The sequence below is a fragment of the Uranotaenia lowii genome, chromosome 2 (genome assembly GCF_029784155.1).
Source record: "Uranotaenia lowii strain MFRU-FL chromosome 2, ASM2978415v1, whole genome shotgun sequence".
Lineage (NCBI taxonomy): Eukaryota > Metazoa > Arthropoda > Insecta > Diptera > Culicidae > Uranotaenia > Uranotaenia lowii.
Genome location: NC_073692.1, coordinates 383,488,473 through 383,499,287, shown reverse-complemented (window position 1 = coordinate 383,499,287; position 10,815 = coordinate 383,488,473). Strand labels below are relative to the sequence as shown.

General features: G+C 34.5%; 1 protein-coding gene across 2 annotated transcripts in view; it reads left to right on the top strand.

Moving 5' to 3' along the window:
* LOC129749916 (cAMP-dependent protein kinase catalytic subunit PRKX) overlaps positions 1 to 10,815 on the top strand; it is a 293,573-nt gene that overhangs the window by 40,558 nt on the left and 242,200 nt on the right. The gene's annotated exons all lie outside the window — the stretch shown is intronic.

Here is a 10,815-nt window from a genome sequence, read left to right as displayed (position 1 = left end):
TTTGAAAAAAAAAAAAAACTTTACTTAAAAAGAATTGAAAATTGAGAAAAGATTAAAAAGCACAAAAAAGATCTCAAAAACTTCAAGCGAAAAAAGGTTAATTAATATTATAGCTATGTTTGATGTTGAAGTATTTTAATCAAAATTTCAGATAGGGAACATAATATAAGAAATGATTTCCAATAATCGATGAAAGAAACCCAAACAAATAAAAATATTTTACAAAAAGGGTTAAAAAATTAATTTACAAAATCAATATGAAACAAAACAAATAATCTGAGAGTCTTTTTGACTGAATTAATACTGAAAAATTTAAAATGTTTTACGAAATGAAAAAAAAGGTAAAATATTGCCATTACTACCCAAATGCGATATACATCAATATTTTTTTTAATACGGGATTTTCATCGATATACATTCATCTTATTTCCTATCGTTTATAAAAGCATGGCCTCAAATTGATATTTTTTATTCTCATAGTTAGGCTAAAAGCGTTTTATAAAGTGGTAATTCGAAGAAGGTGTGCAAAAACATCTCTCTGTGGTTTCGCATCCCTCTCACATACTGGTATCGGTTTCAACATGTTATGCTTTCGGCTTCAATGATTTTCGACGATATGTTTAGATCGGATAGCAGACCAAAAAAAAAGTATGTACCAGACTGATTTGCTGCTGACTGATGATGTTTAAAGTTTTTTTTCTTTCCCCCTGCTCACATTTCATTCGGTCGCTAACAATTTGTTTCGCAATCAACGCTCGTGATCGAAAAGTGAAAATGATTGTCTGTGATAACGCATGTTATTGACCATTGGTTCAGACAGATGCACTTAAGAGGAAAAAAAAAGTTAAAGAAACAAATCTAATATGGTTAGTTTACAATTTTAATGATTTTTTTTCTAACCGATGAAAAAAAGATATACTTAACATGTACTGCAGACAAAAAAAAGTTACAGCAAACTTTTGAAAGTGGGAGTATTTTGTTTACACTGTCCGTGTGAAATTGCTAAACATATCAAGAGGGAGATTTCAACGGGATGTAGCGTTTCGGATGGGCGAAGTGTGAACATGAATGATGATGAATCATAGATTTTGAATTTGTATCAACAGATTTTCTGTGGCGGTGGAAAATTCCGCCCAGATTAAGTATTAAGTATCGTAAATAAATGTTTTAAAATTTTTTATGTTTAGTGATTTTGATCTTTTTTTAAGACGTTCGAATTGATCAATGCCACTTTCTTTCCATCTTTACGACAATGTTGTCCAATCCGACACCTCCCAAAAGATCTCCGGGTCATCATTGTGAGGAGAAAACCCTTCAGGCAAACGGCGATGATTGTAATTAGCGTCCATATTGAACAATAACGGATTTTACATAACCTCAACATGCGGCGTTTTGTTGTTTTCTCACGCACGCTAATACGTTTTTCACAAACGACAACAACACCAATAACGCGGTCGCAACTTAAACACAAAGACGCTGACCCCCTCGAGGGCTTTCTGGACCAAACCAACGTTGCCATTGAATGGAAGAAGCGAAATAAACGAAACCGGTTACCTGCCGATTTTCATCAGCCACAATCTACTATCAATACTGAAAAGAACGAATCGAGCCGGACAAAAGTGCAGTTCCGAAAGAAATTGAGCGTTTTCGTTTTCGTTTTTCCGATTCATCTGTAGGTATCGAGTGAGACCCGGTCGCAACTTTCGGCCCGTGGAGTGCTAACAAATTGGCTTTATTAAGCTTTTTTTTTTATTTTTGAGCCTCGAAGATTGGATCATCAGACCTACCGTGAATATGTGATATGTGAACATAAAACGAGCCAACGTGCAACAAAGCTTCTGAAACATAATCAAGTTTCGGCCGTTTTGCAGCATCGCACTTGCAACTGCGAAGCGATCAAAACGGAACGTCCATTACTTAACATAATCACGAATTGGTTACGTCAGAGCTACGGGGAAGAAACTGGAAACCGAAGTCATCCTTTATTTTCTTTTCAACGTTGCTGGCAGGGAACATAATAAAAATTAATTCTGCTATTCCTTTTTAGGAAAGGTCAATTTTAGATTCATCCACTTTCTTCCTCTTCTGTTTTCTTTGCCAACATTGGTAAGATTGATCACTTTTTTCAGTATTTTTTGAATTTTTTTTTCTGTTAAAAGGAATGAGGCATATTTTACATTTTTAAAACCAGTACTGGACTCCTATGAACGTAAAACATGGTTGCAGAAATTTATTAGACTACTTTAAATTTGATTTAAAAATCGTTTTCGTCTTTGTTTAGAATTTGATGCTTTGGGGTAATATTGATCAGTCTCAGATTTGACGGGTTTAACGAGCTTTCTCGATCATAAAGCATATATAAAAAGTAATTTCTGTGTGTTTGTTTGTTTGTTTGTCCTCTATAGACTCAGCCGTCTTAAAAGCTAGAGGTCTGAAATTAGGCATGGATGCTCATTACGATCAGGAATGATGAAAAATGTTTTCAGATTTTCGGATGACCCCTTCTGAAGGGGTTCGTCCATACAAGACAAATATTGTTTTCGCGATATTGACGTTATTTTTCGTCGGATTGTGATAAAAATTAGCACATGAGGGTTTTGAAAGAAGGAAAGTTCATTTCTGGTATCTGGGTATTCTGGGTCAGGTGTCGGCAAAAGGGACCGTCCATATCAAAATATTATATTATATCAACTGTTATCAACTGTTGTCAACGACAATTATATCAACTGTTTAATATTTTTGCGATCATTGCGTACATCGGATTGAGATGAACAGTTTGAGTTGACAAGCAATAAATTCTAGGTTTTAAATGCAGAGTCAGGGGTCAGCCAAAGGGGTCGTCCATATTAACTATTTGCTGTTTTTGCGATAATAAGGATATTATGCATCGGATTTAGATGAAATTTGGTACACGAGAGTTTTGAGAGACGGGAAATCGAGTTTAGATAACGAATTAAGTAAAAGGGGCCGGCAAAAGGGGTCGTCCATATTACTTTTCAATATTTTTGACTTTATTATACACCGGATTGTGATGAAAATTTGCACATAGTAGTTATTAAGGACAAACAATTGATTCCGATTATCCAAATCTTGGTCAGGGGTCGACCAAAGGGGTGGTTCATAATAATAGTTCACTGTTTTAGCGATATTCACGTTATTATACATTGGATTGAGATAAAAATTGGGACACGGGAGTTTTATGGGATGGAAAATTGATTTCAAACATCCAATTTCGAGGCAGGGGTAGGAAAAAGTGGTCGTTTATATTACCTGTTCACTGTTTTTTACGATATTGACGTTATTAAACATTGGATTAAGATGAAAATGACCACACGAATGTGTTCAGGGACGGATAATCGATTTCAGGTATCAAAATTGATGTAAGGAGTCCAAGAAAGGGGTTGTCCATATCACCTGTTCACTGTTTAAGCAGTAATAACGTTATTTTAAATGGGATTTAGATGAAAATTTACACACGGAAGTTTTCAGGGACGGATCATCGATTTCATGTATCAAATTTGATGTAAAAGGTCTGCAAAAAGGGTCGTCCATATTTACTTGGGGTTTTAAGATACGGGCGAGTATATGGATGTTAAAATTAGTGCACGGTTGTTTTTCTGAGATAAACTGCCACATAAATCAACCTGCTGCTCCTAAACGCTTTGATTTCATCCGGAAAGGTGTTTGTTTGCGAGACTTGGAAAAAATAGATATTTCAAAATTTTGAATTACATTTTTACTTACATTTAAATTATTCAAAATCAAACCAAGTTTTTCCCAATTTAAAACTTAACATGTAGGTTTTTAAACGTAGAAGAAAGTTTTAAAATATTTTAACTTTAGACTTAGTTATTGATGATTATTTAAACAAGTTTCATGTTGATCAAAGCTACCCTGATTAATGTTACCTCGTTTTACGGTAATCAGTTTTTAAGTTTCCACTCTTGATTTTTTCTCTCTGCTTTTCGAATGATTATGAATGTTGAAAATTGAATATAGAATATCGGAACTTTACGATCGAATATCTAATTACGAATATCAAAAAACGAATATCGAATACTAAATACCGTTTGAGTCAATTTACAATATTTGGCATGAAACGATATAAAAGTAGTAAGGAGGATAGGCAATTTGTTTTTCCGCTGTACGCGGATGCTATATACGATTCGAAAGAACTTGATGATTTTATTTACCGTGGGAGAAAAAAGTTAAAAAAGTTTTGCCTTAATTTTTACCTTTTCTTGTCTTTCTTTCGTCAAGATCTTCCGAACCGTATATTGCATATCCGTGTAGGGTTAGTGTAGGGATACCATACGTACTCTTTTAAGAGTACATGTACTCTTTTTCGATCGAAAAATGAGCGTACTCTTCTTTTTATGAAATTTTACCAAATGTACTCTTTTTTGATGAAAGGAAATAAATAAAATTGTTTATGTAAATTAACTTATTTCTTCCGATACATAAGAATTGTATTCTTTCAAATAAAAAAAGTCCAACTTTTTATACATTCGTTGCACAACACTTCAGTTTTGCTTCTTTTGTTAGACAACAAGAATGAATAATTCTTTAAGTTTTGAATAAAAATTGTAAATCAATAAAATATATGTTTATTAATGTGATATTTTCGAGCTGTTGTTTCCTTTCAAAGATCATTTAAAACTACACAAACATATTTTCATATTTTTTGTTTTCTCTAATCATACATAAGGCTTCGAAATAGGAAGGCAAATATAATGGATCCGATTAACGAAAATTCATGTGAGATTTTTTTTAATCCTACAATTTGCGCCGCGGTTCTTCAGATCTTCCTAAAAATTTTCAAATTGATTGATTTTTACGATTCAAAAACACATGTATTTTTCAGATTATTAGCCTCATAACTTTATTGGTTTTTCAAAGGACATCAGAAAGTAGCACATCAAATCGCATTGTTATTTAACCAACTTATTAAATAAAATGCTTTAAAAATTTGAGGTAAACATTAACAGGTAACATGAAGCAGTTAAAATCAGCTTTAAATGGTGTGTTAAAGTACCGTCTGCATCATCGAAAATTCTGCGAAACGTATCATTGTATAGCCCAATTTATGATGCAACTTTTTTTAATATACCAAAGTGGGCCATCAACTCCTTTAGGAGTTGAAAGAAACAATGACAGTTAAATAATCTCTTTTTTGCATCGAAAACAATCGATGGTCTATCGACTACACTCACATACTCAGGTAGTACGCACTTTCCGAGCTGATGGTCGTGAGTTCGAGTCCAGGAGTAAATTAAAAACTTTTGCACCGGACATACTTTCAATACCTGTCTACCAACTGCACTATTGCTTATAAATTATGTTTAACTAGCTGACCCGGTAAACTTCGTTTTACCCGTTACTTAATAAATCGTTGGAAAATGTTCACAGTTCTTTAACTTCTTCGTACTCGTGAATCAGTTTTCATGAAAACCGTCTTCAAGTTGTTCGAGTTTTGTCCCGTTTCTAGTTGATTTTGTATAGGAGCCATCCCTTCCATAAAAAGTAATAATTTCGAAAGTATTATACAAACCATCTTTGACCCAAAAACCCTCGGATACCAAATTTCACTAAATTCCGACCGACCATTCATACGTGATGGTGTTACAAAGAAAACGCCTCCATTTTTATATATAAGATGTGGAGAAGGGATAATTTTGTATGGGGATCCCTCTTCCATAAAAAGTGAGATTCTTGAAAGTATTATACAAACCATTTTGACTCGAAAAACCATCGGGTACCAAATTTCACTTAATTCCGACCAAAAATTATAAAAAAATTGAGTTTTGCACCAGATGTTTGCACCAGATAATTCATAAGCAATAGCCGATATAATTCCCATCTTCTACAGTTTGGCTTTCGTCATTTCAACTGCTTGAATTTTCGAAGAATTTATCAAATTTTTGTTACCTTAAACTTTATTTATTTCCCCCTTCGGGATTATTGAAGATATCGGAGGGACAAAAACAGAATTGGATATTTGTTCCGGTATAATAAAACCCCAAAAATTTTATTTATCCTGATCAAATTTATGTAAAAGTTTGATTTTTTAATGTAAATATACCATCCTGAACATACAAACACTCTACAATCAATAACGAAGTTAGTAAAATACTATTTCTTGTCTTGGTACAATTTGTGATGAGAAGTTTTATAAGATTTTTCAATCTAATGAAATAATAATCACTCTGTTTGTCACATTACAACTCTTTCCTCTCAATTTGTATCACTTTAACGTTTTCTACAAAGTTGTAGCCGAGGAAATTTCCTATTGTATCATGTTATTGACATATGTATGTACATAGTTGAAATAACGCAAAAGGTAAGACAAGCATTTTAACAATGATCAGTATGATTTTGTCTTTGAAAAAACCATTAAAAAGGTTAAAACATCTTCAAAAAAAAATGGTTCTAGACCCCCCGATAGATTATTTGAAATTTAGGTTCAAATGAAAGAAGAAAGTCCCAACTTTTGAATGGTGCAAAAACTAGCGAGCGTTGCTAATTTTTTATATATAAAATGGTTCCATCAGAGAAACCGTGCCTTATTGGAAAGGCTTTCGTATGGTTGAAATTACAGGAGCTGCTTATGGGAAATATGTTTGCTGGGAAATAAATCACAACAAAATATCATGCTTCATGTTGTTTATTTAAATGAAAATAATATTTAAATAGTTTAAAATTATTTAAATTTTGAATTTACCCTAAATACCGATCCACCGCGAATCGACTTTCAAACATCAGCTTATCATCGGCGCTATCTGAAACTGTGCAGCTCTGACATCATCATTACCTATGTGATTAATGTTTTGGGAATCTATGTTTCAATAATGTTCTTCCTTCCGAGGATCCGGCTTGGTGAACTCCGTTTGTTTTCTTGAATGCTCCGTTTGTTTTCTTGAATGCTCCGTTTCATCGGATGAAAACACTTTTGCATCCTCTCGAATTTCAATGCTGCCTTTACCGTGTTTTTCCATGCCACCCTGGCTGCTGAATCCTCCTACAATTAGCACATTCCGTCCCTTCTCCGTTCGACTCATCCGGCCAGCTGGGGGATAATATTCCCAGACAACCATTTGGTGGGTATTTGGAAGTTGCAACACAAATATACGTGCAAATATACGTGTAAACATATCGTATAAAATGCAGCGAAACCACTATATATCTACGTATCATTTTGGAAGCCATATAAATGGGTACAATAGCACACATATTCTTGATTTGCATTGTATTGAATTACGATTTGCACGATTTGCCATGCGAATCATTTACGACTACTTTGATTCTTTTTGGAATATACTATGACAATTTACATCATCATATAGATGATTGAGGTTGTAATCTTGTAGGTCTTCGCTCAATATGCGATTGGTAATATCTTTATATACGAAATTTTTCGTAACAATATGGAATGTTTGACGACTTATTTTGTCGCCTTCTGCGACTTGAGTGCAGGGCTCTCATTTTCCTTCAGTTGAATAAAAATAATATTATTTCAAAGAAATGCGTTTTTTGCTGTCAAATTCAAGTTAATATCGTACCTGGACTTGATCCTCTGACGATACGATCTGCAGCTCATGATAATTTCTCGACGCTATCTGGATGGAATATATAAATTCAAGGGGATTTGCTTCAAAAGCATTAAACCAAAAGCAAATTGTATATTTCTATAACTAAAATCTTTTAAATCGTAGAACACGTCATCGATGATCTAAAAATAGACCAACATTTTGAAGCCTCCTTAAATTCGATTCCAATCATCGATGTCTCATTATCATGAACGATTTTATTGAACTTATTTGTATTCTTTTACGATTGCTAGCAAATACGTTTACGAAAATCAGACATGCGAGTTAATTTGCATATGTATACAATTGCATGCACACTATTCCGAATCAATGCAGTTATATACGATTGTATAGCATATATCTCCAAGTGGCAAGCAGCGTGGGTAATATGGAGTTCGGTAGACCAGTTTCAAATTTCATCAACTAGTCTTGTGCTGCCAGCTAAAAAAAATAGGACTGTAATTTAAGCATTTAGGTGTAGTATCTTACAGTTTTCGGAGGCTTCCTTATCCCTATCGGAAAATTTCTGTGAATTTTTATTTTCATCGACAGGTAAGATATTAGATAGAGCATCGGCCTGGATTTCGGGTAGAAATCTTTCGCCGCCGCGCTAAATGTGAACACTCTGGGAAGAACTTTAATTACCAACAGATAGCTTAGTATTTTGTATCGCTGAACAAATCGGCTGTAGTTTCTACTCTTCCGACATTTCATATTTTTTCTTTTTCAAATATAATCTCTCATTTTAGCAATCTTGTTTGATAGAAGAATGTACTCTCTGCTAAGATCTAACACCTAGTTGTTATGATAATATAAATCGTATTTCATGTTAAAAAAATCTTAATTTTGAATTATTTTATGCACATCAATCACGGCTGACCATCGTATATCGGTCGTTTCGCGGAATTTTTTTGCGAATTGTCGTACACAAAGGTCGAGTTCATATGTACATAAATACGAGTCTCTCTTCTTGTCGTAATAAAATCATGCAATGCATTTAAATACGATAAATAATATGCATGGGCCGCACATTGTAGGTGCATATATACGAAAATGAGTTTAAAAAACATTCTATACGATATAATCTGTAAAATAAAATACGACGGTTGTCTGGGTTGGCTGTTCCGGAATGATGAGGAAAACACTTCGTAGGTCAATCTGTAATATAGTTTTATGATGAGAAATAGCACAAAAAAAAGAAATTATATGCAAAATTTACCTTTCTGTTACTATTTGTATGTATTGCGCACGAAACAAAACTTATTCCTGAATGGAAAAAACAAATTCACCTTGAAAAACGGGTTCGGAAAATAGTTACCTTTTTTCGAGGTGAATTGTACTGTTTTTTTAAGCGCAATCCAGGTCAACTTCACATCGCTACGAGGTAAGCTTTACCTCGAAGAAGTAGAAAGTATTTTTTTAAGATTTACCTTTTATTTACCTTTTTTGTCTGCTCGATTCAGGTAAACTTTACCTTGTTCTTTTTTATCTTGGTAAATATTAAGAAAACGACTGTGGTCTACATTGGTTAAGTATATTTAATGTTATCCTTGATTTAAATATGATGTTAATAAAGCTCCTTGATTTAGTTTTTCTATTTTTATTTATTGATCTGAAAAGCATACAATGTATCAAAATTCACACTTAGTCATAAGTACACGAGTATTTTTTTATATTCAAAAATATGCTTCGCGTGTAATTCCAAAAATACCTGTGTTGGTCACACGACATGTTTTTTTCTTGTTTTGCCGATCGGTATCATCACACCATTTATTTGCAAACGAAAACTTGCTCGCTGTGTCCATCCATGATGCGATGCATGCGTCTTCTTGAAGCGAACCGCCGCCATCCACCAAAAAGTCTGCGGATTATCACGCTTTTCCATCGTCGTTCAGTGATGCGTTTTCCTGTTGTCATCATTGGCATAAGGGTACAATGGGGTAAAATACTACCCCGACTACAAGTGGGCTGAATATTTTTTATGCCGTCAACACTTGAATGGATTTCAATGAGGGTAGCTACACACTGTTTGCTTTATGTTAAAATTTATTCTCGAAAATCGGTACTGCTGCTGCTACTACTTCATTTTATGTACCCTTTTGCACAAGACTCGCCAATGTGAAGTGGCCGGGAATAAAAAGAATCAAAACTTGATGAAACGACACGAAACACTCGACGAAAATACTATTTATATCGCTCGGTCGGCTAGCAGCAAGCATCATACTCCAAAGAACACTTTTCCAAGATGATTCCAAATGTGCCTTCTTTCTTTCTCACGGATTCGCTACTATAGACATATTTAGTAGCGAGAATCTAGCGAGGTGTAAGGTCAGTCCGGCTATTGTGGGCGAAATTTCATTGAACGAAATTGCTTCTAAACAAATCTTTCATTGTTCCGAATAGATAAACTAAAATATCCAAACTGCTCTATAGTTAGTGACGATGAAAAAAACATACAACATATACGATGTATCATCTACTAGACACTATTCTCAATAACTCCCACCCAAAACCTCGGCGGGGCTGGCGTTCTCGAGATTATTTTTTATGATTCCCGAAAAATAAAACAAATGACCGTCACACAGACCGTCATCGGGTTGGTTTTACTCCTCGGATTACGACCGGTCAAGATTACGTGAAAAGTCAACCTTGGAGCCGATTTGGAAGCATGTAATCCTCTATAATAAAACTGACAAACTTTGCGACTTTATGTAGGTTTTTGGCTGAGCTTGCTCTTTCCTTCAGACTTCAGCAGCCGGCTAAGGGATTTATGATTATAATTTTTCTCAAATTGTATGTACATAGGTCTCATGCAAGGGAGCACTGAATCATTCGAGTTGATCTATTTGACATTACACAAATATCGCGAAAAGTAAGATTAAAGCGGATCAGATTTAATTGATCTAGCCAGACATCCCTAGTGTTTTGTTCCATTCGTAATCCATTCGGCGAAGTCGGTCATGCTCAAAGTTTTTCCAACCCTAGGCCAGAAACATTGTATAAGGGTGTCCTCATCAAGTCACTTTAAGAGTTATGAAGAACTAAGGTCTCAAAAGTTTTACACAGATTTTTTCGCGCCATCTTTCCAAGCCACCCTAGGCCAGCGTTCTCATTCAGCTATCCTGCAGCTTCGCAAATTAATATTAATGTATCTGCAAATTTCGTCACGCGATGACAAAGCTGACACTGAATCCGTGCCATTTGGCCGGGAGAAGGAATAATGTGTGTA